This window comes from Schistocerca cancellata, chromosome 7 (assembly GCF_023864275.1).
Source record: "Schistocerca cancellata isolate TAMUIC-IGC-003103 chromosome 7, iqSchCanc2.1, whole genome shotgun sequence".
In the NCBI taxonomy this organism is placed as follows: Eukaryota; Metazoa; Arthropoda; class Insecta; order Orthoptera; family Acrididae; genus Schistocerca; species Schistocerca cancellata.
This window is the reverse complement of record NC_064632.1, coordinates 187,164,194-187,172,947: the sequence shown is the minus strand read 5'-3', so window position 1 is coordinate 187,172,947 and position 8,754 is coordinate 187,164,194.

Below are 8,754 nucleotides of genomic sequence, written 5' to 3'. Positions count from 1 at the left end.
AATCATAGCCAACACTTGGTTCAAGAATCATAAAAGAAGGTTGTATACCTGGAAGAATCCTGGAGATACTAGTAGGTATCAGATAGATTATATAATGGTAAGACAGAGATTTAGGAACCAGGTTTTAAATTGTAAGACATTTCCTGGGGCAGATGTGGATTCTGACCACAATCTATTGGTTATGAACTGCAGATTGAAACTGAAGAAACTGCAAAAAGGTGGGAATTTAAGGAGATGGGACCTGGATAAACTGAAAGAGCCAGAGGTTGTAGAGAGTTTCAGGGAGAGCATAAGGGAACAATTGACAGGAATGGGGGGAAAGAAATACAGTAGAAGAAGAACGGGTAGCTCTGAGGGATGAAGTAGTGAAGGCAGCAGAGGATCAAGTAGGTAAAAAGACGAGGGCTAATAGAAATCCATGGGTAACAGAAGAAATATTGAATTTAATTGATGAAAGGAGAAAATATAAAAATGCAGTAAATGAAGCAGGCAAAAAGGAATACAAACGTCTCAAAAATGATATCGACAGGAAGTGCAAAATGGCTAAGCAGGGATGGCTAGAGGACAAATGTAAGGATGTAGAGGCTTGTCTCACTAGGGGTAAGATAGATACTGCCTACAGGAAAATTAAAGAGACCTTTGGAGAGAAGAGAACCACTTGTATGAATATCAAGAGCTCAGATGGCAACCCAGTTCTAAGCAAAGAAGGGAAGGCAGAAAGGTGGAAGGAGTATATAGAGGGTTTATACAAGGGCGATGTACTTGAGGACAATATTATGGAAATGGAAGAGGATGTAGATGAAGACGAAATGGGAGATAAGATACTGCGTGAAGAGTTTGACAGAGCACTGAAAGACCTGAGTCGAAACAAGGCCCCGGGAGTAGACAACATTCCATTTGAACTACTGATGGCCTCGGGAGAGCCAGTCATGACAAAACTCTACCATCTGGTGAGCACGATGTATGAGACAGGCGAAATACCCTCAGACTTCAAGAAGAGTATGATAATTCCAATCCCAAAGAAAGCAGGTGTTGACAGATGCGAAAATTACCGAACTATCAGTTTAATAAGCGACAGCTGCAAAATACTAACGCGAATTATTTACAGACGAATGGAAAAACTGGTAGAAGCCGACCTCGGGGAAGATCAGTTTGGATTCCGTAGAAATGTTGGAACACGTGATTCAACCTTACGACGTATCTTAGAAGAAAGATTAAGGAAAGGAAAACCTACGTTTCTAGCATTTGTAGACTTAGAGAAAGCTTTTGACAATGTTGACTGGCATACTCTCTTTCAAATTCTGAAGTTGGCAGGGGTAAAATACAGGAAGCGAAAGGCTATTTACGATTTGTACAGAAACCAGATGGCAGTTATAAGAGTCGAGGGGCATGAAAGGGAAGCAGTGGTTGGGAAAGGAGCAAGACAGGGTTGTAGCCTCTCCCCGATGTTATTCAATCTGTATATTGAGCAAGCAGTAAAGGAAACAAAAGAAAAATTCGGAGTTGGTATTAAAATTCATGGAGAAGAAGTAAAAACTTTGAGGTTCGCCGATGATATTGTAATTCTGTCAGAGACAGCAAAGGACTTGGAAGAGCAGTTGAACGGAATGGACAGTGTCTTAAAAGGAGGATATAAGATGAACATCAACAAAAGCAAAACGAGGATAATGGAATGTAGTCAAATTAAGTCGGGTGATGCTGAGGGAATTAGATTAGGAAATGAGACACTTAAAGTAGTAAAGGAGTTTTGCTATTTAGGGAGTAAAATAACCGATGATGGTCGAAGTAGAGAGGATATAAAATGTAGACTGGCAATGGCAAGGAAAGCGTTTCTCAAGAAGAGGAATTTGTTAACATCGAGTATAGATTTAAGTGTCAGGAAGTCGTTTCTGAAAGTATTTGTATGGAGTGTAGCCATGTATGGAAGTGAAACATGGACGATAACTAGTTTGGACAAGAAGAGAATAGAAGCTTTCGAAATGTGGTGCTACAGAAGAATGCTGAAGATAAGGTGGGTAGATCACGTAACTAATGAGGAGGTATTGAATAGGATTGTGGAGAAGAGAAGTTTGTGGCACAACTTGACTAGAAGAAGGGATCGGTTGGTAGGACATGTTTTGAGGCATCAAGGGATCACAAATTTAGCATTGGAGGGCAGTGTGGAGGGTAAAAATCGTAGAGGGAGACCAAGAGATGAATACACTAAGCAGATTCAGAAGGATGTAGGTTGCAGTAGATACTGGGAGATGAAGAAGCTTGCACAGGATAGAGTAGCATGGAGAGCTGCATCAAGCCAGTCTCAGGACTGAAGACCACAACAACAACATCAGCAGTTTTGCGTAAAAGATGATTTAACACCTAAAGAAAACGGAAAGAGATGTTGCAAGATTCAACTTTTAAAAGAGGAAGACTTTATTAGGTACATAAAGGATTATGGTATGATGAAACAGAGAAATGTGGAGATTTTGTACATGAAAAATTTAAGTGTTGACGTAATCAAGAGAATAATTAAAAGAAGTTCTGAAAACCAGTAGAAATAGAAAAGCTGTAAGGACAGATAAGATCGACGCACGTCCTTGAAGGACTGTGGAACATCGCTTGAATTAAGGCTACTTAACTTGTAAAATCTGCACTGGGTATAACAAGAAATAACAAATAATGAAAGTGATTTTACTTCTTAAGAACGGAGATAGAATAATTTCTAATAATTACAGAGGAATCAATATTATTACAGCCGGCTACCCAAAATATGAAAAACAAAGAATGAAACCAATTACGGAGATCCTACTGCTTGAGGAACACTGCGGCTTTACGCCAGACCGCCCGTGTATTAATAACGTATTCGTAGTGAACCAAATTGTTGAGAAACATAAAGAACACAGAGACGCATCTAGCGTTTATAGACTATGAAAAGGCCTTCGGCCGTGTGAAGAGGGAAGATTCGTGAGAGATATTGAATAAGAGGGGCTATCCCACCTAGTTACTGTTCTTAAAAGTCAGTACAACCGTACAAAGATACTCATGGAAAGCACTGAAGAGCTGAGCAAACCAATAAATGTCAACAAGGCCCTAAGTCAGGTCTCTAATCTGTCGTTTTATTATATATTGGGAACATCCTTCGAGGATGGACTTACGAGCATAATGGTTTTAGAATAAAATGTGAGACCAATGTAACACTCTTTAACTTGCAGACGACCAACTAATGTTTAGAGGAACAGAAGATGAACTAAACATTCCGGTACAAAGACATGCCAAAATTGCCTACAAGCATAATATAAAGATTATTTATGTCGGAATCCACGTGGCTCCCGTATGCAGCGACCTTTAGCTAAACAAATGGAAGGGTGCAGCAATCAGTCTCCAGTAATCTGAATTTACTGCAGGTCGATTTCGTTTGTAGAACAGCCATCATCAGTGTTAGTGGTAACAGAAGCAAGTAAGTTGGAAGAATATACGAGACAGTGCAGCACAGTAAAAACAAAAATAAGACAAATATGTACCATACCTTACCCAATGTGGTCACACCAAACATGTACTTAAACATCTTTCGTATTTGAATACATAATCACACCTATAAACATACTGAGAAAAAGAAGCAGCATATCCAAAAGAATGCGAATATGGTCTGAAGTTATTGTTTACAGACAGCATCAGTACTAACGGTTTGACCACCTCGACCGACAACGCCCTCTATGCTGGAAAAATAGTCAACTTAAAGTTTATTTTGTAAAAGTAACAAAATAGGGGTCAATCATTACATCGGAATTGATACATACAGGCGTAATGTACACTGTTGATATTAGAAGCTACCAAATAATTCATAAAAAATAAATTAACAGAGCTAAAACAAATACACAAGTATGTCAATATATCGGAAAACCCGATACAAAAATGTAGGAAGCACCATCTATGAATGGCGACAGGATTCCGATTGCATGTAAAAGAATAAAATTAAAAAAAAAATACAGCCTTGTACAAATATTAGGTCATACAAAATTTAATAAAACAATTTTATTTAAAGTATAAAACAGCGTCACGGCCTTAATTGCTAACATATTTAAAGGCTTTCACAGACTTCACGGCGCTAGTGAGTGAACGTCTTAGTGCGAAGACTCCTAGGGAGTATACCTTTTAGAACTGAGAATAGGCAAATTTCGTTTATAGGAGATAATTCTACTTCACATTGTACATTTGATAATCTGTAAGCCTGAAAGCTGCTACTGTAGTTCTGAAACTGATTCAAATATGTCGATGGGGTACGTTTACGGAGTTCTGTTGGGGCACATTTACGCACTATTTTGCCATCTATTTGGTGTCACAGTATGCGAATGTTAAGATAACAGCAGCTGGAAACACAGTGTAGAAAAAATGAAGGCACAGGAGAGTAACAGATAGAAGTTGTTAAAAAGCTATTTGAACCTAATGAATCTAAAGCAGAAAGAATTAATTCTATGAGGGCAAGGATGGAAGACGGGGTTTAACTTCCCGTCTACATCGAGGTCGTTAGAGACGGATTTTGTCAAGGATGGACAAGGAAATCGGCCGTGCCCTTTCAAAGGAACCCTCCCGGCTTTTGCCTGGAGCGGTTTATGGGGCAGTCACGGAAAACCTAAATCGGGACGGTGTTGAACCGTCGTCCTCGCAAATGAGAGGCCAGTCTGCTAACCAATGAGTCACCTCGCTCGGTAGCATTATCGATAAGGGGAAGAAACTGCTAAAAGCTGAAACAAGGAAAAATATGGACAAGGCCTATTTGTGACGTCATCATTGGTCTTCTGCACAAAGGCAGGTTTTCACATGGTAACTCTCCACGCTGTCCTTGTCTTCAGCCGTCCTCTTCAGGGCCGCGTAATTTACGCTTCCTTTTATTTCATCCATCATGTTTATCTACTCCTTAGCGCCTTTTAGTAAATACTCCAGTCTTAACGAATGTTCTTCTTCCTTTCTTTTATAACCTGCAGCACTCTGATGAAGAGGATAAAAACTGCACTGGTATGCATTGCCTGGAATGACACGATATTCAAAAAGAAATCAAGAATGGGTCCAGTGTCTAACGTATAAACGTGTCTAACGTGAAACGCTACTAAACTGTCCAGAACCAACAGAAGCTCTTCCAATATCCAGCACTAAAGCCCCGCAACAGCAAGACTCTGTACCGCCAACTGAAGAAGAAATTATCAAACACATAAACAAACTCAAAAATAACAAAGCATCAGGAGAAGATGGAATTGTAGCCGAATTTCTCAAAAGTCTAGGGTCTAACTCAAGAAATGAGCTAGTTAAAATTATTCAAAACATATGGGTTACTGAAGAAATACCAGAAGATTGGAAATGTGCCCTAATACATCCGTTACATAAAAAAGGGGATAAATCGGATGTGAACAACTATAGAGGAATCTCCTTACTTGCCGTCACATACAAGATATTATCAGCTTGTCTTCTTGAAAGAACACAAAAACTGCTAGAACCCAAAATCTCAGATTTCCAAGCTGGTTTCAGACCAAACAGATCATGTCCAGAACAAATTTTAAACTTGAAATTGATTACAAGGATGAAACAAATGCGAAGGAAGCCTACAGTATATGTCTTTGTCGACTTTAAAAAGGCATATGATTCAATTCACAGACCCACACTATTTAAAATTCTTGAAGAACAAGGACTGGATAAGAAGACACGGAACATCATAGAGCAGACATTAACAAATACAAAATCCAAAGTGAAATTCATGGGCAAACTTTCAAAATCATTTGAGATAAAAACTGGGGTTAGACAAGGTGATGGATTATCACCTCTGTTATTTAACTTAGTTCTGGATAGAGTCATGGCAGAATGGGAAAAAGAACTCAAAAAAGAAAAGTACTGGAAACCAATATCACTGGGAACCAAAAAAGATGACCTATAAATCCCCTACTTAGCCTACGCAGACGATCTTGCAATAATGGCAGATTCTAGTGAAATGGCAGTCAAACAGATAGAAACCTTAAAAGAGTGTGCAGGAAAAGTTGGCCTACAAATATCTTTTGAGAAAACGGTGTTTACAACAACAAATCTAGAAATTTCTAAGTTACAAACCAAATATGGAGAAATTAAGAGGGTACCATACTTTAAATATTTAGGAGAGATAATTTCTGAAAAATGCTCACAACAAGAAAGAATATTAAAAGCTCGTAGGGGTCTAGGGCTGGTCCAAAACATTTACAATAAAAATGTCTATCTATAAATACAAAAATTAAACATTATAAGTCGGTAATTAAACCAATAATGCTATATGCCAGCGAAACCTTGACACTTAAAAGAAAAACAGATATGGAAAACCTGAAGAAAGAGGAAAGGAAAATCATTAGGAAAATTCTGGGACCAAGATGGACCAAAGAGGGGTATAGATTACAGAAAAATTCTAAAATTGAAGAATATTCTAACATAGAGATAGACATGAGGAAGAGGCGTCTAAAATTCTGTGGCCACATAATGAGACTTCCCGATCACAGACTTACAAAAAGAATAGTAAGATACGTAGCATCCCTTGTTAATGGAGGAGAATGGATCAAAAATGTAAAGAAAGATCTGGAATTAGCCAACATTACTACTGAAGACATGAACAAAAGAAACAATTTCAAACTTAAAGTTGACAAATGGGAGGTCAAACCAGAGACAAAAGCGCCGAGAACTGGAACAAAATGGAGCGAAGAAAGAAAAGCTGAATTCTCGCAAAGAATGAAGACCTGGTGGGCAAACAAGAAGAATAAGAAGCCCCAGAAGTGAACCATCTTTACTTAGCGTCTTCCATGTTGGGAGCTTTACGACTAATAATAATAATAATAATAAAAGGTGGACTCACGACAGCTGTGCCTCAGAAAACATTATCTATTTGCGGGTGTAAATTACAACTCGGACAATGATAATGAATAGGCCTTTAATTAACGTTCAAACATCTATGTAGGCCATATTATACTAAGAGGCGAAAGTTTTCCAAACAATTGGTTTGCTACCAGCAAAATGTTTGTATTTCACCTTTTTAACTGGTGTAAGTAGGCCTGCAATATAGTTTACTCGTATAAAAAATATTTTGAATCTTTCAGTTCTGTGTTTTGTTTCCACATTATTGTGATCTATTGTGCGTTAACCTGCCTCGACTTGAGCCTGTACAAAATTATTTTCCGCTCTCGAATGGAACTTTTAGTTATACGTAAATACCCCAAGTTATAGGTCAGTAACCACATTACAAGACTAAATAATTTGAAAGATGATAAAACAAATCAAAAGCTTAGAATAAGTTTGAAAATAAATCTACGTAAATGTGCCCCGGTTTACCCCGATAACAAACGGACTAATTTCGTACTGCTCTTAATAGAAGAAACAAAATATTTAGAAATTCCTTAAACCACTAATTGGTAAAAATTAAAGAAAAATGATAAATGAACTGAAATAAGTAACTTCTGGTTTTTAGAGGTGAATCATTCTCTCATACTAAGAAAATGGCACCTACTGTTTTTTTTCCTGAAAGTTAGCATTTCATAGTAGTGTGGGATTCGAAAGAGATAGTTGAAACTGCGGAAACCCAGCCGGCATTTCTTTGAGTGGTATCAGGAAGTATTACTTCAGTAACATACTGAGAGAATGAACGTCAAACTAGTGAAGCTCTAAATTAGACAAAGCTGAGACAATCTTTGAGAGAAATATTGAAACAGTTCCTGGAAAAAGTATTGGACAAATAGTAGTGAGACGCCGATATGTAATGAATCGAAAATGCAAAGGCTTATAAACCCCTTTATTTGTTTTTTATTTCTATTTATCACTCTTTAGGTTCACCAATACAGCCAGTCCAAACATACAAGCCTGTCTTTACTTGGAAGTCATCAGTCTATCTTTTCTCATTTGAAGCCGTCTAACATTTATGCAATTTTTGAGGAATATAAAACATAAATTACATTGACATGGTTAATAACAAGTATACAAAATACAGCTGCAAATAAAGATCTACACAGACAGACAGACACACACACACAACACACACACACACACACACACACACACACACACACACACATAACTGAACCGTTATAACCACTCAACCACAATTTAATTCAAACGTTTAAATCTAATTTCAAAAGTAGTTTATCTCTACATATAATAGGAAATGTTCTGACTGGCTGACTCATCATCGCCCAAACCGGTCAGAGTAGAAACTTGAAATCTGGAGAGGATGTTAATCTTATACCATAGCCGCCGTTTAAGAAGTGATTTTTCTCCGTCAGAAATAAAGGAATACGTATTTAAACTTTTTTGGAAATTTAGTCAGTATTGGGGTGAAATAGTGGGTAAAATACTTTTTTTTAAATAAATCATTATTAAAGAACTATTAAAGTATTTTTAAAGTGACATCTATGAGAACTGTTATTTGTCTTCTCAGTTACGAAAAAATATAACTGTTTTAGCGTTCTTGGAAATTCAACTGATAAGGGGGTGAAATTGAGTATGAAATGTTTTATGGAGATGTATCATTCTGAAAGCATTTTAAACATACATGTATGACAATTTGAATTTGGTTTCTCAGTTAGGAACAAAAAAGTTACTTGTTTTTGTAAATTCAATCCATAAGGTGGTGAAATAGAGCCTGACTGATTCACTCATTCATCGTTCAACCTGAACTGCTAATATTGAAATAGGAATTTTGGAGAGAGTGTTGCTCTTGTACTGTAGGCATCGTTTAGTGAAGGACTGTTCGAAATTCCACCCCTCAGGGAGTGAATTAGG